At 35.4% G+C, this 23,992-nt stretch overlaps 1 protein-coding gene across 1 annotated transcript in view; it reads left to right on the top strand.

The window, feature by feature from the left end:
* Positions 1-23,992, top strand: part of MACROD2 (mono-ADP ribosylhydrolase 2) — a gene marked incomplete at its 3' end in the record, with an annotated part of 479,088 nt that overhangs the window by 66,903 nt on the left and 388,193 nt on the right. The window lies entirely within an intron of this gene.

Below are 23,992 nucleotides of genomic sequence, written 5' to 3'. Positions count from 1 at the left end.
TTTGAATAGGTTGTAAAGATATGATTGAACTACAGCAGAAAAATGTAAACTAGAAAGTAATTATTCTTGCGATTTCCAAGGAATAATTTGGTTGCTACTTTTCATGTTTGCTATGAAATGCTTTATTCTAATTATTTTAATAATCAAGTAATTTTTATGTTTGAAAATAGGGAAAATTAACTTATTTATGGTGATATCTTCTATATATTTTATTATGTGGCTATATATAAAATACATAGAAGTTGTGATTCTATAAAAATAAATGTCAATAATAAAAGGATATTTAATTATTTTAATTTGTGTTTTGTAAAGGTAGGCTTTTTTAAGGCTGTAAATGACAAATAAAAATAAATTTGGACTGAGGTAAGGAGAGGCCTGTTCAAAAAGATTATTACAGTAAAGGGAAGAGTACTATTGTGATAGGAGGAGGAGGATATGGCAACAGAAGAACCACTTTGACCAGGAGATCTATAATCATCTCAAAGGTCAAACAGAAAAGGGCTTTTCTTTTGTAGGGAGAAGTAAACAGGCTAAAAAGAATTGAGTGTGGGAGACTGGGATGAGTGGATGGTGTGACTGGACAGTTGATTAGGGAATACTCTTCCCTGAGGTCAGCTGATTCTTGGGAGGGATCATTCAAGAAGGATTGTTCACCTTCCATTGCTCAAGGATGGGTCAAAGTCCAGAGGCTTGAAAACAGGAGAAAAGCCTTACTAAAGTTTGGTCAACTGCAGTTAAGAACTGTTGACCAATCAGAGTGGTCAATGGAAACAAACAGTTCAGCTAGTCATTTATGAGTGAAAGAATAGGAATTTGGAGGATGTATCTTGGTCTTGTCATAGGTTACAAGGGGTCATCAATGAGTTTTATCTAAGTCACATGGGGAAGCATTATTCTGTGCTGGTAAGCTGTTTCCTGAAACACAAAAGGGTGAAAAGTAATTTTTTGGCAGTCTCTGTTTTCCAGGAGTACAGGGTTCATGTGAAGTTTCAATATTGTCTTGAGGTGTCCTCTGGTGATGAACAAATTCACACAGGATGGTAGGAACATGATTTGGTGGGTGAACAGAAGGGTCTCACAGAGAACTGGAACATTGTTTAGTAGATAAGTAGACTTCTAGCAGGAATTCTGGAAGCCTAGTCAACTTGTTATTCCCTCAGAATTGGCTGTTAGTTGCTTTGCCATAGTCAGAGCTGTTTTTTTTTCTTTTTCTCTTCTTCTGATTCCTCTCGTAATTCTTTTCTCCTCTGCTGCCTCTCTAAAATGCAAAACTCTACATGAGAGGGGATCAGCTTCAGTATTTTAATCAGCACTCAATATGAAGCACTTACTTTGGATAGAATTCTATCTTCATGCCACCTCATAGGCTACAAGTCTCCCTTATATCTAATCTCTGTGGACTGTTCATTTGTGGCCTTGGGTATCAAGATGCTTTTCTCTGATCTGTAGGGCCTCTGGGGAAGACATGCCCTTAGAAAGAATCCCATTAACTCCTCTCTAGTATGGAGGTTTAATCAGATATTACTGTAGTTATTAAGTCATTAATGATTTATTATGTTCTAAATTCTATAAACATGTAAGCTTTAATTTAAAAAAATTAAAAGCTTTTATGTATATATAACAGCAGCCTTCCTATATATTCTTGTAATTTCTAGCTGTTAATCCTGGTTCTGTTTTATGGAGTACAACTGATGACATGAATTTTCTTCTTAAATACCCAAAGATCACTCTCAAGTTTTCTCTTTCTTGTTATTAACAATATATTGAATTTGCCATATTAGTGCACTTAATGTTAGAAGCAATTGTGGTTTTTTCTTAGGTTTTGTTAACTGTGTACATGTGTATCTCCCCCTTGAGGCTATAGACTGGTGTCTTTTCCATTTTTTTGTGTCACCTTTCAAAGCAATGTCATTCCATTATGTTCTTAATAAACAATTGATATGGTATGTGTGTTAAATTAAACTACACACAATTGAACCATATGCTACAAAGCACCTTTGAGCAATAGCACATTCAGCATTGAGGACTTGATATAGTGAAACAATTTGGCTCTGATTTTAAAAATGACTTATTTGATCAATCAATAAAAATAATTATGAGCTGGGGTGCCTGGGTGGCTCAGTCAGTTAAGTGTCCAACTTTGGCTCAGGTCATGATCTCATGACTCATGGGATGAGTCCTCATTGGGCTCTCTGTTGTCAGCACAGAGACTACTTCAGATCCTTTGTACCCCTCTGTGTCTGCCCCTCCTCTGCTCAAGCACATGCTCTCTCTCAAAAATAAATAAACATTAAAAAATAATTATGGGATAATTTTTATTGAAATTATATTGAAATAAAATGGTGCCAAACAGGAAAACATCACTAATAGGAAAAAACATCCCATCACAATTTTGATTCTTGTTCTCGCCTGTATGTGTATGTGTAATTTTTTTTTATAGCTGCCACATAGTGTGTACAAGGGTTTGATGAATTAATATAAAGGCAGGCAGTAACTTTCACTCACTCCTAGAAACCATTTGGCACCTTTAACTCACCCCTCTGTCTGAGATTATATTATAATTTGGCCATGTTCTGCATCTCACAAGGATAACCTCATTAGGAAGTTCCTGAGTATATGGAAAAGAGATGCCAAATGTACAGTGCAATGACTCTATTTACAGCTTTCTGCTGTGCAGTTTGTTTGCCTGGTGTGTAAAGAGAGGAACAGCTGTTAATCTTTGAAGTGAACAAGGCAGCATGGCAGGAGACTCCAGAGCTACCTCTGGTGAGAGGGGAATGAGAGGCAGTGCCTCCCAGTCAGGGTGCCAAAGCAGCCCAGACATCACTTCCTATCAAACCTCTAAAGTTCTCTTTCCATGTTCATGTTAATATTAGCTCATTGGAACACCTAGGCTTACTTGCCATGAATGAAGTGATTTGATATTTAAACTTTTTATTTTTTTTTTTATTTTTTTTAATTTTTATTTATTTATTTTTTTAATGTTTTCTTTATTTCTAGGAGAGAGGGAGACAGCTGTGAGCAGGGGAGGGTCAGAGAAAGAGGGAGTCACAGACTCTGAAACAGGCTCCAGGCTCTGAGCTGGTAGTCAGCACAGAGCCCGACGCGGGGCTCGAACCCACGAAGCGTGAGATCATGACCTAAGCGAAAGTCAGACGCTTAACCGACTAAGCCACCCAGGCGCCCCGATATTTAAACTTTTTAAAAAAACTTTTTTTGCAATAAAGTACTCTTTGAACTTCCTTAGATTTCTTTAAATGTGACCCAGGATGAGCCTCCTATGTATTTTATTCTTCTCTGTAGGAACTAATGCGTATTTGTTATATTTTAACAAAACAGATTTTATAGGCTGTAGGGTATACAGAGCAGTAGCACAAGTTTTAGAATCAGGCGGACCCAGGTTCAAATTCAGGTTCTCATACCCAGGGCCATTTTTTGTTTAAACTTTTTATGTTGAGATAATTATAGAAAATTGCAGAGAGAGTACAAAGAGTGGGAGCACCTGGGTGGCTCAGTCGGTTAAGCACCTAACTTTGGCTCAGGTCATGATCTTGTGGTTTATGATGAGGTTGAGCCCTGCTTTGGGTTCTCAGTGGCAGTGCAGATCCTGCTTGGGATTCTCTTTCTCTCCCTCTTTCTGTCCCTTCTTCACTTGCTCGGTCTCTCTCTCTCTCTCTCTCTCTCTCTCTTCACTCTCAAAATAAATAAACTTAAAAAAAAAAAGATAGTACAAAGAGTCCTGTATACCCTTCACCTCCACCTGTATAAGCCTCCCCCAATGGTGACATGATACAGCTATAGTATAATGTCAAAACCAGGAAATTGACACTGGTATATTACTATTAACTAGACTGTAGACCTTATTCAGTTTTTACTATTTTTTCCCTTGCATTCATGTGTGTGTGTGTACAGTTCTCTGCAGTCTTATCCATTTACAGATTCATGTAACCATTACCATAAAGAAGATACAGAACTGTTCAATTATCATGAAAGAACTCCCTATGTTGTAGTATCTACCTCTTTGCCCTCCCCTTTCCACTCTCCACCCCCCATTCTTCATCTCTATACTTTTGTCATTTTAAGAATATTATATCACTGGAATCATACTGCATGTAACCTTCTGAGATTGATGTTTTTCACTAAATATAAAGCCCTTGAGGTCCATTCAGATTGTTGCATGTTTCAGTAGTTCATTCCTTTTTATTTCTGAGTAGTGGTCCCTTGCATGGATATACCAACTTATAGTATCCTCCCACTGAAGGACTTCTGGGTTCTCTAAACTATTTTGGTGTAACCAATTGAGCTGCTGTGGAGATTCATGAATAGGCTTTTGTATATAGCAGAGTATAGGATGATCTGTTTACTGTAACTATGTCCTTGTATAATTTTGCATTAAGGCTTTGGTCAAAGTGTTGTGGTTTTTGCTAAAGGTCAGGGGAGAATACATTCATCTAACTTATGGTTATCACTAATAACACAATGTTTTATTGTGGATATTAATTTAGTTAATAATATATGTGTATAAGAGAAGAGAGAACATGGTTTTAGGGGAAAAGGGGTAGAAAAACCCAGAGGAGGGGCGCCTGGGTGGCTTAGTCGGTTAAGCGTCCGACTTTCGCTTAGGTCATGATCTCGCGGTTCGTGGGTTCGTGCCCCGCGTTGGGCTCTGTGCTGACTGCCAGCTCAGAGCCTGGATCCTGTTTCAGAGTCTGTGTCTCCCTCTCTCTCTGACCCTCCCCTGATCACGCTGTCTCTCTCTCTCCTAGAAATAAATAAAAACATTAAAAAAATAAATAAAAGAAACAGTTTTGCCACAATCACAGAAAAATATTTAATGGCAACATAATTGTTATTCATTTGTGAATTGTGTCATGAAAAAGAGTTAATTCTCCAAGTCTAATGGGTTATCATTGACCAAAGATTAATTCAGTTTGCCATAAATAGGATTTTTAAAGTGGAAAATGAGGAAGATGGATTTGCTTATTTTAATTCTTCCTGTTCCAACCCTAGCATTCCAAGGAGAGGTACATTTACATTGTGGTTAATCATGAGGGCTTGGAGTCAGAGCAATCATTATTTTATTTCTTAAATCTGTTTACTTTGAGAGAGGCAGAAACAGCTTGAGTAGGGGAGGGACAGAGAGAGGGAGAGAGAGAGGATCATAAGCAAGCTCTGTGGCTCAAGCTCCTGATACTGTCAGATGCTGAACCAACTGAGCGACCTAGGCACCCCAAGAGCAATTATCATGTTAAATGTGTCTCTTTAACTTCCTGACCAAATGATCTTCAGTAAATTATGTAACCTTTCTGAGCCTATGGAACCTGCTTCCTAGGGCTGTTGTGAAATCAAAAGAGATAACGGATACAAAGCACTTCACACAGTGCCTAGTATATAGACATACTCAGTAAATGGGAGCAGAATTATACCGCTTAGTTAGAATATCAGAAAACTGATTTTTTCTTTGATTGTCACAAGGTAACATTGCATGTTTTTCAAGTCTTACGCATAGGTAGATACTACCAATGAAATGGGTTTGTCCTATGTGTACATAACTTTAGTTGTTATGCTATTCACTTGAATTTTGTCAAGGAAAAGTTGTCCTATTCTGAGGCTTTATGTTAAATGCCAAGTTTCTAAATATTGTTGGTAATTTTTCTGAACTAATGGTCTAGAATAATTGTTTTAGTTTAGTGATTTTTTTTTCTGTATCAATTGTGAATGTCATAATTGTCTCAAAAATTGAGATAGTGACATGATTGGATAGATGATAATTTAATAGCTGGGTATAATTTAATTAAAAGAAAAATGGAGGTGCCTGGTGGCTCAGTCAATTAAGCATCTGACTTTGGCTCACATCAGGATCTCACAGTTTGTGGGTTTGAGCCCTGCAACAGGCTCTCTGCTGACAGCTCAGAGCCTGGAGCCTGCTCTGGATTCTGTGTCTCCGTCTCTCTCTGCCTCTTCCCCACTCATGCGTGGTCTCATTGTCTCAAAAAAATAAATAAGTAAACACAAAAAAATTTTTTTAAAAAAGTTGATGTAGAAGATCTGAATATCTACAAGGTAAATGAAGTACTGGGACTGCATATGAAGAATGAAATTTTACTTTATAGAAGTTTCTTTAAATAATCATTTCCATTTGCTTAAAATAAATGTTATTTTTTATGTATTCATTTAGTAAAACCTAAATAAAGCATATTTGAAATTAGAATCTAGATCATTGAGAAAATAGTTCATTTACTCTCAGAAATATTTTAAGACAGAATTGCTAGCAACTGCTTAATTTAATATAAATTTCATCTATACTAACAAAGCAGTTAAGTTTTATTCTTTATTGAATTTCTGTATTATATGTTTTTCTTATAACTTTTTATTGAGTAATAATAGACACAAACACACACACATCAGTGTACAGGTCAATGTAACCCCATCCAGATCAAGGAACAGAACATTATAGTACGTTGGAAGAGTCCTTAGTACACCCTAATGTTTTGTAGTCAGTGTAGGATAGTGAGTGTATTTATTGCTCTGGCTTCCAGCAGTATGCATTACTTTTATCTTTTTTTTTTTTTTTTGCATTTCATATAATTGGGACCATATCATATATGCTTTTCTTTTTCTTTTCTTTTCTTTTTTTAATGTTTTATTTGTTTCTGAGAGAGAGAGAGACAGCATGAGCTCGGGAGGGGGTGTGGTCAGAGAGAGAGGGAGATATAGAACATGAAACAGTCTCCAGGCTCTGAGCTGTCTGTCAGCACAGAGCCTGACATGCGGCTCGAACCACGAACCGTGAGATCATGGCCTGAACCGAAGTCGGGTGCTTAACCGACTGAGCCACCCAGGTGCCTCCATATATGCTTTTCAATATTTGGCTCTTTTAGTTCACTGTTATATAGATAAGATTTATCTATGTTGTTATATATAGATATAGATCACTTTTCATTGTTATGTAGTATTTCATTTTGTGAATATGACACAATTTCTCTATCAACCTACTATTGATGGGTATTTTAGTAATTTCCAGTTTGGGATTATTAGTACTTTAGTGAACATTCTTATATATATTGTGTGTGTGTGTGTGTGTATGTGTGCGTGCGCTCTCGTGTGTGTGTATTTGTGAATAGATATCTATAGACAAAGGGGAAAGAATTACTATACATCACTCTTTCCCTTCACTCCTCTCCTATGCTATACCAGAATTGCTGAGAAGTTTCAAAATCTCCACTGTTGATAGCTGTGGGATATGTTTGAATAGACAGGTGTGGAAAGAACCATTTTTTGAGATGGATTCTTAACTGTGGCTACAGGTTTAAGTGTGAGCTTCCAGCTATAAGGATCTTGGTGTGTTCCCCTTTTCTAGTGTAAGGATAGACAGAAAACAGGAAGTACTGGGAAAAACATATTTAAATAAATCTATCAACCATCACCATTCCTAAATTGGAGGATGTAGTATATTAAAAATGTCAAAACTCTTGGGATAGCCTAAATTTCTTTTTTTTTTAATTTTTAAAATGTTTTTTATTTATTTCAGAGAGAGAGAGAGACAGTGTGAGCAGGGGAAGGTCAGAGAGAGAGGGGGATACAGAATCTGAAGCAGGCTTCAGGCTCTGAGCTAACTGTCATCACAGAGCCTGACATGGGGCTTGAATCCACGAAACAGGAGATCATGACCTGAGCCAAAGTTGGACGCTTAGCTGACTGAGCCACCCAGGCGCCCCCCTAAATTTCTAACCAAAATTCCTTGATATTTATGGGATTTTGTTCTGATGGTGGTTGTTTTTGTTTTTTTAGTTGATTTTAAAATTAACAAAATAATTCTAAAATTTATGTAGTAGAATAAAAGGATGATATTAGCCAAGAAATATCTGAAATGACAGACAAATGGCAGAATTTGGGGAGGAGTCACACAATTCCAAATTAAAATACTTATGTGAAAGCTATAATAATTAAAAAATATACATCACTACTTACACCTTTCATGAATATAAATTCTGTCTGGTGTTTAATATAAATTAAACAAACCACTTAAAAGACAGAAGAAAATATAAGGTATTATGTCTCTTACCTGTGAGTGGGAAAAACCACTCTGAATTCAATAACAAAGAAAGGAACCAAAAACACAAAGACTGAAGAACTTGATAACATAAATATTCTTTTAAAGAAATATTTATTTATTTATTTATTTTGAGAGAGAGAGAGCGCACGCGCGCGCGCTCACGCCTGCAAGAGAGTGAGCACACAAGCTGGGCAGGCACAGAATGAGCAGAAGAGAGAGAGTCCCAAGCTGACTTTGTGGCAATAGTGCAGAACCCAATGCGGGGCTTGAATTTGTGAACCATGAGATCATGACCTAGCAGAAATCAATAGTCTGACACTTAATCCACTGAATCACCTAGGTACCCCAATATAAATATTCTTGAATGCTTCAAGAGAAAGTCATACTATAAATATATTTGAAAAGTAAATGTCAAATTGGAAAGAAATGTTAGCAACATATATGACAAAGGTTTACTCTTGTTATAGTAATAATAATAATAATAATAATAAATATAAGCTTTCATCAGTTAAAAAAAGACAAATGTCTAATAGAAAACCTAGTTAGGAATAGGAACATGAAACTTAAGAGAAAATCAAAGAGATGCCTAATAAATATACAATAAAGATATTCAATAATGTGAGGATGGAGTGAAAGGAGGCATTGTGATGTGAATCATTTTTTATTTGTTAATTCTGCATCCCAGTATATTTTTCAAAATATTTCTACTCTTTGACTTATCAATTCTTTGTTTCTCTGATCTACAGTTTTTTTTTTTCCTGAAGGAAATTGTGGAACAAAACTAAACATTAAATCTTCCAAGGAATTAGAAGATAATTCTCAAAAGAAAATAATTGCCAAGGGGATAGATGGCTGTCAATAAATTCCCTCTGAGTTTTCATCTTCTATTTTTGATCCCTGATGTACTTTTAGAGGAAGAACCCTAGGAATTAATTCGTAACACAGTCTTCAAAGGACTTTGAGAGACTAAAATTAAAAAAAAATTGAGAGAAAGTGGTAGCAGTTGCTTGGGCATTTGTTCTGTGTTTTCAAATATTTTTTTTTTCTCTGAGAATTCTTCAGTGCCTATAGGAAAACTTATATTTTGTTTGTCACACATACTTGTGGTCAACTGGATTAAAAAAATATTATTAGAGATTTTGTTGGGGTCTGATTATGGAAGGAATGTGCTTTAATGTTTAAGGAAAATATAAAATACAAAAAAAATAAAACATTACCCATCATTTTTCAGTCCAGTGTTTATGCTTCAGGTTCTTTTCATTTCATAGTTGTATTTTGAGTTTTACAAAATATTGCTAAATTTTTTTGCTTTTTAAATATTATGGTTATTTTTATATGCCATTTTATTTTTTTTTTTTTTTTTTTTTTTTTTTACAAATAGTTTATTGTCTTTTTTTTTTTTTTTTTTTTTTTTTTTTTTTTTTTTTTTTTTTTTTTTTTTTTTTTTTTTTTTTATATGCCATTTTAAATAGCTACATCATATTCAGTCATACATAGTGTATTAATTTAACTATTCTCTCAATGTTGGAGATTTAGATTGTTTCAAATTTTTTACTGTTATATTCAGGCTGGGACAATCATCCTAGCAGGTAAATCTTTGCAAAAATTTTTGATTAATCATTCCCTTGGAATAAATTCTTTGAAGTGAAATAATGGAAGTGTGAAAGTTTTTAAACTTTTGATGTATGTAACCAAATAGCTCTGTGGAAAGGTTAAATGAATTTATATCTCTCATTTACGATGAGTACTTATTTAATACTAAATTTGATGACTTAAAAATTCTTTTAAACATTTATTTATTTTTTGAGAGAGTGTGAGCAGGGGAGGCTAAGAGAGAGAGGGAGACACAGAATCCAAAGCAGGCTCCGGGCTCTGAGCTCTCAGCACAAACACTGATGCGGGGCTCGAATTCCCAAAGTGTGACATCATGACCTGTGCTGGAGGCAGATGTTCAAATGACTGAGCCATCCAGGCACCCCTAAATTTGGTGACTTTTTAAAATATCTGTGCATTAGAATTTTACTTCATTGTTTTAACTAACATTTCTTTGGAGACTAGGACCATAACTCTTGTTATTACCCTCTGAAATAGAAAGCAAAATTTTACCTATACTATTTTATTGGCATCAGTTTGGTACAAGTAACTTGCTGGTGGTAGCCAGGAAGCATTGGGTGAGGTTGAGTTAGTTGGAGGCATGAAGAGAACAGCACTGAATATTTCTCAGCTAAGACACCTAATAGCTCCAGTTCAGTGCCACTGCTTCTCTTCCTGAGATTCAAGATGGTGGGGACAGATAGGCACTGAATTTCATTAAAATGAAAAAGGAATGGTTTATTTTACTTTCAGGCTAAGTAGTACCTAGCATCTAGTTTAATACTTGACACTGCATACATTTTATGGCATGGCTTTGGTTCGTGGAGGTCACCAAGTATAGTTTCTCTTAAATTTAAGGCTTTATTCTAGGCAAGAAATTATCAGAGCACATTCTGGGGACTGGAATGGGTGGCGTTTCATAGGTGCCATATAAGCTAGAATAGTCCTGCTTTGTAAAGTGAGTCTTAACACTTACTGAAAGCATCCCCATCTTCAGAAGCTAGACTAAGACTAAGCTTTCTCAGTGCTACTTTTCTTGTGGACTGAGCCAATTGAACTGAGACTGTGGAGGATGTAACCAGCCCCTTGGGAGGGTAGGCAGCTGTGCTTACATTAGGATGAGGGGCATGGGGAAGTGGATTCTAATTCAACTGATAGTTAACGATAAATACAAATATTCTCTGCTATAGTTTAATTCTTATAAGTGCATGACTTGTCAGAAGTTGATTATAGTTGAATCTAATTAAAAGCTGAAATTTGGGGCACCTGGGTGGCTTCGTCGGTTAAGCGTCCGACTTTCGCTTAGGTCATGATCTCGCGGTTCGTGGGTTTGAGCCCTGCGTCGGGCTCTGTGCTGACTGCCAGCTCAGAGCCTGGAGCCTGTTTCAGAGTCTGTATCTCCCTCTCTCTCTGACCCTACCCTGCTCACGCTGTCTCTCTCTCTCTCTCCTAGATATAAATAAAAATATTAAAAAAAAAAAAGCTGAAATTTATAATGGTTCTGAATGACATTTCATGAGGTCCAGAGGCTATGGAATGCTTATATGCAACCTTATTTGGAATTCTGTATGCTTTTTTTCTTTTTGAGATTATACAGTAAAATTTAAATTTTTTTGGTGTACATTTCTATTAGTTTTAACTCAAGGAAGTGTGTATTTTGTTACACATACAGGTCAACTTAATTTCTAAAAATTACTTCTTTGTGACTTTTGGGGGAGTTTTTACTTGTGGGCTCAAAAGAATTTGGATGATCTTCATTCTGTTCTTTTGCCTCAATGTAATTGTAGTCATCTGGCTATTAGTTTACTTAAATTTTATTAAAATCATTTATTTATTTTGAGAGAGAGAGAGAGTGCATGGGAGGGGCAGAGAGAAAGAAAGCATCCCAAGCTGGCTCCACACTGTCATAGCTTACAAACTGTGAGATCATAACCTTAGCTGAAATCAAGTGTTGGTCACTTAACCCACTGGGCCACCCAGGCACACCTTAAATTTCCTTAATTAAGGTCTAGTTTTATGTGTGTAGGGAAAGGGAAAGTGGCATTGATTTCTGAATTCCATCCAGTCATTAATTATATAAAAATTAGGCTTTATAAATAATAATGAAGAAAAAAGCTTATCAGTAGAAAGTAGACATCTTCTTATTTGAATGAAATATAAATCTATTAAACTTCAGTTTCAGAGGAACTTAATGATTTCTATTAACTTTGTGTTTGGTGAAAAGTCCCTTTATGAAGAATTCTATATACTTAAAAAGGAAAGAATCAATGCTTGATACTTGAGTAGGAAGAATATTCCTATTTATAGCTCAAATTTGGTGCATTTTGATTGACAAGTCATTTATTAAATTTGGTGTTATAAAAGAAAGGTTTTGGCCATTTTGGTAAGAAAGAAATGTTGAAAATTATATCTCAACATTCTTAGCTGGTTTAGCTTTCTTGTTATAGAAGCAGCCAATATTTGCTTTAGAATAGGGACAGGAATAAATATTTTATTTTGGCATACTATCAGCAGCTTTCTCACTACTCTTCATTCTTGTAACTTTTTGAAGAAACAGATTTATGGCATGAGATTTCCCAGGCATCTTTTGACCTTGAGGTATAATCTGATGTGCTTTGTTAAGCTTTAATTTTATGACACATCACATCTCTGTTGTGTCTAAAATTAAACTTCAGGGTAGAGGTATATTTTTCCACATTGAGATTGTGAACAGAATAAATTACCAGAGAATTATGTTTAAATGAATGTGTAAGTATAGGAATGTTGACGAGGCTAGCTACACCTCCCCGCATAAACAGTTTGTTAATGTGCAATCAGTCACTGGAGTTGCCATGAGCTTGGAGCTTAATGAACAGGTGGAGAAAGAGGATGAATCCCAATCCAAAATGGATCTGACAGTTTATCAGGCAATTTCACTGATCGCTAATCCATTTTGCTTGGCAACTTAATTTATCACACAGTTAGAATTTTCATCCCATGGGTTTCCAGGTGGAAATTAATTCAGAAAAATGTCCAGTCCGTGGGACCTGCTTAAGCTTTGTGGGGACATTTAAAAATAAGTTATTTTAAATGCATAAAATAGGTTTCTCTTATGATTCTTTTTGTGTTTATCTAAGTCCTCTTAAAATGTGTGGATGGTATTACCATTTTTTGATAGTATATCATGATAGTGACTTAAGGTTTATTTCTTCATGTAAGAAAATTTCTAAGTTAAACAGACAAATTGTTAATTTTAATTCACTGGTGAAATAAGTATTAAATGTGTTAAATAATCTTGTGGATATAATTCTGTCTTTACATATAGAAAAATTATGATCTTGAATGTGTTTTTTAGCATCCATAGCAAGAAATAATGAGCAAAAGAAATTATTTCTTTAAAACTCATAACTTTACATCTTTTGAATATTTACAAATTCTCTAATTAGATTAATTTATAGTTTATTATTTAAAAATATATATTAAAATAATCTTTGACAGTAAGGAGTAAATATAACCTGCCTCTCATAGGTTGCAGTCTGATTCTGCTTAGAATTTGCAAGGATAAGCTTCATTAATTGGGCCTGGCTTAGGTCCTGGTTTAAAATAACCTTAAAGTCAGAAAAACATTTTCTTCACTTTTGAAAGACTTGATTTATAGTTCACAGAAAGTTAAATTGAATACTGATCCTTGAAAATCAAATGTGTCCTGTAAAAATGACAGAAAAAAAGAACACAGTGAAAGATGATAGAGTGATTGTCCAAAGCCTGGAGACAGGAGCTGCCTCCTCAGATGTCATCTTCTCTAGGCATCCATAGCTCTGAGAGGGTGATGGGGATGAAGTGTTAGAGGAGATTAGTTGCACCCTGGTACGAACTGTTACATTTTATAAGAAGATTGAGGAAGGCTGGTAACAAATCATTTCTAAGAAGGAATTTGAGGAATGAGGAATAGAACACAAGATCAATAAAATCTATGATATAGCTCCAGGAAGGGACACCAGGGAATTCCTTATAATTTCTCAAGCCCTGTAGCACTTTCAAAAAGAATTTAAGTCAGTGAAAAATAATCGGGATGACGGAAAACCTCAAACTGGCATAATGCTGTCATTGATTGGATGTGTCAGGCAAATTGTGGCTATCATTCTTATGACCAGGCTGATTGAAGTAATATCTTCATAATCTAGAGGGGCTCAGTGTTGAATCATCCTGGCACCTTTCCCAAATCCCCTCTTTGAGTTTTGGCATTTTTCCTCTGGAACATATTGCAAACCTGTGCCTTGTCATTTTAGAAACTAGATTTTCTTTTTTTTTTTTTGTCAACTGAAGAAATTTATTTTTTTTTCTAGGTACATAAGATGACATAATTATAGACAAGTTTTGATACATAGGAAAACCCTTCTGTCCACCTTTCTCTTTGCTAAATGAATCATCACAATAATTTTTACAATTTTTAAAACAATACACAGCTTTCCTGGGCTGAAGCAATCGCAAGGACATATCAGTACTGGTATATACATAGATTTTCATTTTTAAATTTAGAAGAAAATAGTCATTGAATCCAGTATCAGTTTTTGGCAATCAAGCCAAAAGAAAAAAAAAAATCTGCCTGGTATTGTTTGACTTTCTTTCCTACAAGACTAATGATTATGATAAACTCTAGTGGGCATCAGAATCATGCAGAAGCTTGTTTTAAATGCTGGCCCTAGACTTCATTACCCCATGATTCAGATTCAGTGGGTCTAGGAGGTGCCTTTTATTAACCTCCAATTAACCTCTAATTAACAGATATCCTGATTCAGTGGTTCTCATGTAAGAGTCTGCACACCTTTCTTTGGGAAACATTTCCCTAAACTCTGGAGCTTAGAGCACATCAAGGAAGGTCCATGCACTTGCTCTCTGGTACTCTTTTTCAGACATTTTTGAAAATCTCTCTTCAGAGCTTTCACAGGTTTGTGTTAGAAAGAGCTGTATATCCCTTTCTTCTCTTAAGACAACTTGGGCTTTAATATTTACTTTTCTCTTCTCTTCCAGACCCTTTCTTCCTTATTTTCCCTTACTTACATTTTCCTTTCCTTCCTTCTTTCTAATGCATATTATGTTAGGATTTGTACCTAATTTTTTTGCCAAGCATTAGGATGATAGTCTTTGTTCTAAAAGGCCTTATATTCTCCAGGAAGATAGATATACAGTATGATGGAGGGCTAATGACCAGTGACACTGAAGAAACATGAATCAAATGCCAGGGAAGGAGGCATTATTGTGAGTGTGGATATCAGGAAAGACTTTATAGGTATGATGATAAAACATTGAGAAGCATAGCAGTTCAGTAGGTGTAAAGTTATGAAATTGCATAAACAAAGGCCTCAGGCCTGAGAAAGTCTGGTCTGTTGAAGAAATGGTACATCAGTCTAAGATTTATTTGTTTGTGGCTCTGTGGAAATTCACTGCACAAGAAGTAAGGAGACTGGGGCTCACATATTGGTATAGACCTAATGAGTAAGGTTTTTGGTGATCTCCAGTGTATGTCCATACATATCTTTGTCTTTATTGGTTCCAGTCTTTGGTTTATCTTTCTGCATGGATGGCTTGTCTCAAAGGAGAGTGTGTTTTGTTGCCTGTGGTATCTCTGATTCACCATCACACCAAGAACTCATGAGTAAAAGTTGGGGTTCCAGTAGAATTTACTGGTTGTGGTAAGCTGAAAAGCAGGCTTCTTCCCCCCTAAAATATTCACCTCTTAATCCCTGGAATTTAGGAATATTACCTTAGATGACTGGTGTAATTAAGTTAAAGATCTTGAGGTTTGAATATACACATGCAAGAAGGTAATGTGAAGGTGGATCTGAGAGAGACTTGAGGATAGTAGCCTTGAAGACTGGAGTGATGTGGCAAATACACAAGGAATGCTGGTAGCCACCAGAAGCTGGAATAGGCAAGTAACTTCTCCCTTGTAGTCTCCAGAGGGAGGGCAGCCCTGGTGACACCTTGCTTTCTGCCCAGTGAACTGATTTTGGACTTCTGGTCTCTAGACTCTGAAAGGATAAATGTATATTGTTTTCAGCAATGTAGTTGGTGGCAAAATTTTTAATAGTTGCTCTAGGCAACTAGTTAAGAGGTTGAGCTCTAAAGTTAGAAAGATAGGAATCTTATTGTTAGTGTGATCTCTAACAGTTCCTTAGATCTCTAATGTTTATAGAGTAGCTTTAAGGAGGAAATGATCTATGTGTATGTGCTTTGTATGGTGTCCAGTTCCTGGTGCATTTCATAAATTATTTAATATACATTAAATATGATGGGAATCACAGTGATGACAATGGTAATTAGAAAAATATAAAACAAAAGGGGAGGAGACCCAAATGGATCCACTGTACTTTATAACATTTCTAATTTAATAAACTGCTGATTGTATTACTTCTGAGTGATTGATGAAGTATTATTCTTACTATGTAAATGGCAGATAATAATAAAATACCCACTAATAAGCCATTTAGTGAAATATGAGCATGTTGTAACAAAAAATTGGATTTATGTTCCATATGTTCCATGAGGAAGACAGGGATCTCAACTTTTTTGTGAGGCTTTTTGTTTGTTTGTTTAACTCATAGTTCTTCAGATAGCCTGCAGCTTGGAAGGAGATACCTTTTGATTGAAAACCAACCACCCTACTAGTAAGCCCAAATATTAGATCTGTAGGTTTAATTAGTCACATGTGTAGTGACTAGGTCACTTTGCATTGTGATAGAACTGATATAAGAATCAGGTGCATTTGATTTGTGAGTCTTGGGAAGACAGTTGCAGCAGTGACAGATCTTATCCCTGTGGCCATGTATACACTTGAGGCAGTGAGCTGTTTTGCTCATTCTGTCACGCTGAGTCTTCCATCCATGAAATGAACTATTATTTAGAGAATTTTGTCTTCTCAGAAATTATTAAAATACAATTACCAAATGTAATTTGCTATGGTGCTTCTTCAGATCAAGAACCTTCTAAGGGCAGGGACTGTTATCCACTTATGTATCTCCAATGCCTTCTACTATCTGTGGCCCATTGTTAGTGCTCAGGAGGAGATGTTTGTAGAATTAATGAATGGTTGAGTACGTTGCTTCCTCTATTAGGGACTTTTAGTTAGAATGGTGGTAAATAGACTCAGAGATTGAATATTCTTTCTATCAGTCAAATTATTTTTCTTTGATTTTTTTTCTTTTCATTTAAAATTTATTTGGAAGCACTGATGATATAAGCATAATAATGTAAATAAAATAAGAGGAATAGATGACTATTTATTCCACTTTCTAGAAAACTTATTTTTTCCTATTTGTTTCAATGCATTTATACACATTTCTTTTGGCATATTTTTGATTAGAACCCAAATTTTTTTTGGTACACAGTTTTCCACTTACTATAAACATATTTCATAATGTTTTATACAGTTCATAGTTACAATTTTAAATGGCTACATAATATATTCTCTCTTTTGTCCTTTTCTCTGTAACTCCCTACCTCATTTCCCCATCTGCTTTGTCTCTCTAGTGAATTCCACTTAGTTTTCAAGGCCTAGCTCAATGGTCTCCTCATTTCTCTTGCCTTTTATGATCCTAGTACTTTACACATACATTGACTATAGAATGTAGAATTTTGATTTTTTTTTTACAAAAATTATGAGAAATGAGGTACATCAGAGCATGGATTATACAATTCTATCTTGATGCCTCACTCATTGATAGTCACGTAGTAGGCATTCAATAAATATTTGTAGAGTGCAGATACCATTCTATGGTCGGTAAACAGAAGAATGAGTAAATTACAGTTTCTGGATTTGATTCTCAAAGTAGACACTTTTGTTCTAGAATTGTCTGTGGTGCTAGGAAAATCCAGAGGAGCTGACATATTCATGTCATTGCTTTTTCTTTCTTATGAATTTTTTGGGGAGGGCTGTCTTTCCAGGAGTTGGTATGCCTAGGCCAAGTAGTATTAATATTTTTATGACTTCTAATTTTTCTCATCAAATTATTTTCTTTATAAAAATTTTAAAATTTTTAATTAAATCCAAGGGAATTAACACATAGTGTAATAATGATTTCAGGAGTAGAATTTAGTGATTCATCACTTACATATAACACCTGGTGCTTATCCCAGCCAAGTGCCCTCCTTAAATTATTTTCTAAAAGATTCTGTTCCCTAATATATGCCTTGTTCACCCATGTTATCTTCCCATTTTTGTTTGGTATCTTAAAATATATTTTCTACCAAATTGTATAATTTCTTTATATAATAGTGGTAGGCACAATTCTAAGATGTTGCTTAAGATTTTTCATCTTGCCTCTCCCAGTATACATGCCCAGAGTAATCACTGGGACTGTAAATTTGATATATTTTACTCTCATGGTTAGGTTATTTACTCTCATGGTTAGGTAAATTTGATATATTTTACTCTCATAGTTGACTTTAAGAAAGGGAGAGATCAGGATGAGTCTGATCTTATAGTAATTATGAACACATTAGCCCTTTAAAAACAGCTTTCTCTGGCTAGTTATAAAAGAGGAAGTCAGAAAACTTACAAACATAAGAAGGATTCATCATGCCTTTCCTGGATTGAGGAGGCCATATGGAAAGAAACTAGTCTTGAAATGCCGAAGTGCTTAGCCTCTAGTTGCTGAGAGTGACTCCTGGCTGGCTGACAACCAGCAAGGAAGTGGACACCTGGGTCCTTTCTTTGTGAGGAACTAAATTCTGTCAATAAGAATGAGCTTAGGAGATTTTTCTCAAGTTTCAAGCTAGAAATCAGCCCTGCCAACAACACCTTAATTTCAGCCTTGTGATTCCTAATCACACTGTGTCTGTGTTTCTGGCCTACAGAAATGTGAGCTAATTAAATGTTTTTTTTTTTTTTTGGAGGGAGGAGGGCTTATGATTTATTTATTTAATTATTTAATTCCAAGTTAGTTAACATATAGTGTAATAATGGTTTCAGGAGTAGAATTTAGTGAGTCATCACTTACATATAACAACAAGTGCTCATCCCAACAAGTACCCTCCTTAATGCCCATCCACCCCCTTAGCCCATTCCTCTACCAAACACTCCTGCAGCAACCATCAGTTTGTTTTTTGTATTTAAGAGTCTCTTATGGTTTGCCTCCCTCTTTGTTTTTATATTATTTTTCCTTCCTTTCCCCTATGTTCAACTGTTGTGTTCTTAAATTCCACGCAGTATTGTTTAAAGCTGCTAAGTTTGTACAGTTTGTTACGCAGCTATAGAAAATAAATATGATTATATGTTACTCATTTGTGCTATTTACTATATGTATCTCTTTTGGCTTATTTTATTGTGAGTTTTACTTATACAAAAGTTTTGCTTTTTATATAATTGAAATATTGAAAATTTTCTTGGAGCGGCTGAGTGGCTTAGTCGGTTGAGCGTCCGACTTTCATTTAGGTCATGATCTCGCGGTTTGTGGGTTCGAGCCTCGCGTCGGGCTCTGTGCTGACTGCCAGCTCAGAGCCTGGAGCCTGTTTCAGAGTCTGTATCTCCATCTCTCTCTGACCCTCCCCTGCTCACGCTGTCTCTCTCTCTCTCTCCTAGAAATAAATGAAAAACATTTAAAAAAATTAAAAAAAAAAAGAAAATTTTCTTGATTTCTAGAATTTCTTTGAATTTTGGAAGGTATTAGGGTAGTATGTAGCCTTCAGAGGATTTGAGTCTGAGTCTTAATATATTTTACTGGACTCTGTTACTGGCATCATTTTTGCTTAGTAATTTGTAATATTTCTGTCCAAACATTGACTCTTTTTTCTATTGCTGGTTAGCTAAGAATACATATAAATTTTTCTTTGGAAAAATTGGGATTTTTCTCACTAAAATATTTTTTTTTAACATTTGAATAGAACTTTTTGAAATAGCGTTTTAACACTGGTGGGGCCTAACAATGGAGGGCAGCTCTATAGCACTATGCAATAATTCTTTGCAAGAAGAAATTTCTCCAAACTTTTCATTTTTATTCTACCCTTCTTCCAAATTGAAAATTCCCTGGATGGCCTAGATCTGGCCCATTATCTATTATTGTCAGTGTTGTTCTGGTCTAGAATGGGCTTCTACAAGAGGCTAAAAGGGCTGAGTTTAGTTTTCTTCCATGAGTCTAGTATCAAATTCAAAGATATGGTTATAAACAACAGCTTGATTATTGTGATTTTTAACACCCATCCATCTTACTGATCATTGTTGATGCCTCAGGTATTTCTGTAACATTCCTAGATTGATGTTAAAAACATCCTAAACAAAAGAACCCAAAAAAACAAAACAAAAACAAAAACAAGCCCTAAACAAGGGAATCCTTTACCAATTAAAGATGCATTTGTTCTTTCAACATAAAGATATTAAGGACCCATTATGTGCTAGCTTTGTAGGCCTTGTTATTTTTTGCCTTTTCCATTTGACGCACATGTGTCAAATAGCCTGGGCTAAGAAAATCTTCAGTGTTGGAAAGAAAAGTACATATAGTAATTTTTCTTGGCTGACCTCAGGGGAAGATTTGGATTTTATATGGGCAGAAGCTAGTAGTTATGTGAACGTAAGGCAGTATTTTGATTATTATAATGTAAATATGATTAATTTGTTTAAATTAGGGATTATTTCTGTTAGGGTTTAAGTTAAGCATTGAAATGAAAATTAGAAGCATAGAAATCAGAAAACCCTAATCATGATCCTGTCATTTTGTATAGATTAAGAGGTTAAAAAGTAATCCTGTCATACAATGTCATGTAATTTTTTTAAAGTTTATTTATTTATTTTGAGAGAGAGAGAGAGAGAGAGAGAGAGTGCATGAGCAGGGGAGGGGCAGAAAGAGAGGGAGACAGAGAATCCCAAACAGGCTCCTTACTGACAGCGCAGAGCTTGACACAGGGCTCGATCCCATGAACCATGAGATCGTGACCTGAGTCAAAATCAAGAGGTGGATGCTTAACCAACTCTGCCACCCAGGTGCCCCAATGTCATGTAATTTAAAGTTTGAAAGCAACTGAAAGATTATCCAGGCCAGGTGCTTCATGTTTCAGATGGGGAAACTGAAGCCTAGGGAAAGGATGTAATACACTCAAGGACAGGGACACACAGGCTATATGTGGCAAAACCAGTAGGATTTATGTCTCCTACTTCTGTTCTTTGCCTCAATACAGTTCCATGTGCTACTTATTATACTTAATAATTCAGTAGAAGCTTCACATGTATTTCATGATGTTAAGTTGGTATTATAGATTGGACTGTGGGAGATTTTTAGGACTCCTTGTTCTTCTCTATGGTATTGGAAAAGTATGGTTTCTATTAAAATACTCAGTGAAACTTCTCTTTTGAAATATTTGTTTAGATGAAATATGGATAGTAACTGACTAGCATTACAGTTTGGCCTGAGTGGATTTCTGAAATTTTGTATTGCGTCATTGCTGGGTAATTTTGGTTAGAGAAAGGAAACATTTCTACAGATATGTTTTCTTCTGCTGACCCTTGACTGCTTTTCTGTTGATCTTTTTACTTGAAATGACAAAACTAAAAGACACACTGGTGTGTCTGTTATCAGAAGTATTGATCTTTATTTGTATAAAAACATCTTGGTTGTTAAGTTGCTTTTTTAAATTTCATGTTTTGGAAGCACGCTTCTATTTCTTTACTTCTTTTATATTGAAAATCTGTAATTATTTGGTGTAAGAGTTCAATTATTGCCTGTTTTAAACTTGGATTTCATTTGAATTTAGAGAATGAATGAATCTTTTCTCTCTTTAATTTATCCTGCCATGTAAAAGAAATATTTTCTATAGTTGTTTGATTTTTCTAGGCTATCAGTAATGTTACATAGATCTTCTTGGGATAATCTAATTCTCTGTCATTGGTGAAGGTTCTAATCCTGCTGATTTTGCCTATTCTCAGAAAATTGTTTTGTAAAATAGCATAACTGTATTCATGCTTGCCATTTCTTCAGCATATGGAATCCACACAGCTTGGATTTAAATTCTCTTTCTCTGACATGTACTAGCTAGGGTCATACAAAGATCACTCAACCACTAACTGAATCTCTTTTCTCATCTTTAAAATAGAGAGTACAAATGTGTTAAAGTGTTAGGATTAAAAAAACAATGCGTGGCAGAGAAGGACAAATATCATATGTTTGCACATACAGGAGGATTAGGAGGAACTTAATGGAGGACCATGGGGGAGAAGAAGGGGGGAAATGGTGGGGGAGAGGGAGAGAGGCAAACCATGGGAGACTCTTGAATGATGAGAACAAACTGAGGACTGATGGGTGTGGGGGGTAAGGGGGGAGATGGGCATGAAGGAGGGCACTTGTGGGGATGAGCACCGGGTGTTATATGGAAACCAACCTGACAACAAACTATTTGTAAAAAACAAAACAAAACAAAAAACAACCAATGCGTATGTCCCTGGCATGTTATCAGTGTTTAATAAATAATTGCTACAAAAATACTATACAAAATGTATGGTACAAATGTATAAAATGTACAAAAAATACTGTATAAAAATACAGAATAGAATTATGAAATATTCTGTTAGACATTATCTAATTAATCCAGTTTATCTTCTTTGTGACTTAATCTATGACTCTTTCTCTTTACACAAAGGATCTGGGATTATTTCATTAGGAGGGATCTGTAAGAAATTTCCCAAAGATGATCATATTAAAGAATATATGTTTTCCCTTATAATAAGATCAGTGATTCCATTTCAAGGGATGCAAGGTCAAATATTTGAAAATTTCCTTTTGGCAATCTTTATTGCTCCTGGGAATAGTTATCTATTTGGATTGGAGAAATTAAATACATGGGCATTACATTGTACAGAAATTCTGTACAACTAAATAACACTTCCATCTGTTCATTTTTCATTTTTGTCACCTTGACTTTCCTAATTTAGATTCCTGAGGCGATCAGACACCCTCGCCTGCAGAGTCTGTGTCCATCTGGTCCACACAACTCCTTCCCAGTGTATGAGAATACATCAGCTATTTGGGATTAGAGACTTTGCAGTGTGTTCTTCCAAATTGTAGCTTAACTCAGGCTTGGCATCAAACTCATGTTTTTTTGATGAGAGTGTCATCAGGCAAGAGAATGAGGCTATCTCTGTAGCCTGGTACCAGAGAAATTAGATTGCCTCATGAACAAATGCAGAAAGCAAGGTACATAATTTTCAGTACTTGAAGCATAGTCACTGGTGTTGTCTCCTGACTTTGCCAGAAAGTAGTTAATTCTTAACCTCTGAGCCCTATTTTAAACAAATGTAGTGTGCATGTCACTTTAAATGATGATACAGATAATGCCACTTTAATATTGATTATCTAAATTTCCATTTTTTGTCTCTGACATATCATATGGGTCCTTTACTTATCTTTTCAATGTTCTCTGACTGTTTCTGGACATCTCACCAAAATGTTTCTCAGTTACCATGAAACATTGGCCAACTCGTTCTCTCTTGCTCAAGCTTTCCATGTCTGGAGGAGCCTCTCCTTCACTAGCACTACAGCATGCATGATGAGGATGTGAGGAGAGAGGACCATGACCCCCAGCTCCAAGCTTTGCTAGGTTACATAGGCCCTCTCAAGAAATCTTCTAGCGCTGCATATTGATCATCTTTCTTAGAGAAGAAAATATTAAGTTCTAGCTCCTCAGACATAAGTCATCTAAAGAAGTCTTCTAAAGTAGTCGAGTTTTATTTAAAAATTTTTTTGTATACAAATGTTCATAACAGTTTTATTCACAACTGCCAACAAACTTGAAGTAACCCAAATATATCCATCAACTGGTGAATACATAAATAAATTTTGGCATAGCTGTACAAAAAAGAGTGACAAAAAAGAGTGATCTACTGATGCACGCTGCAACATGGCTGAATCTCAAAAACATTTTTCTAAGTGAAAGAAGCCAGATGTAAAATACTGCATACTGCATGAATCCATTTATAGGAGATTCTACAAAAGGCAAAACTGAAGTGATAGAAAGCAGCTCAGTGGTTTCCTGGGGCCAGTAGCCTAGAGAAGATTGGCTACCAATGGGCATAAGGGAACTGTAGGGGGAAATAGAAATGTTCTGTATTATGACTATGGTGCTGTTGGTACATGACTATATACATTTGTCAGAGCTCTTCAAATTGAACACTTAAAACTGGGTTTACCTCAACTATATCTTAATAAAAATTTGTATTTTACCGAAGCTGAAAATAGGTCTTTAATTCAGGAAAAAAATGTGATAAGATAATTGATACCAGGATTGAGAAGTGGGATATAATTATATAAGGCAGTGTTTTCAGAAGATTATTAGGGAGCAACTTTATTTATTTTTATTATTATTTTTTAAAATTTACACCCA

Source organism: Hyaena hyaena, unplaced genomic scaffold (assembly GCF_003009895.1).
Source record: "Hyaena hyaena isolate Hyena2069 unplaced genomic scaffold, ASM300989v1 scaffold_789, whole genome shotgun sequence".
In the NCBI taxonomy this organism is placed as follows: Eukaryota; Metazoa; Chordata; class Mammalia; order Carnivora; family Hyaenidae; genus Hyaena; species Hyaena hyaena.
This window is presented reverse-complemented; position numbering and strand designations above follow the sequence as displayed.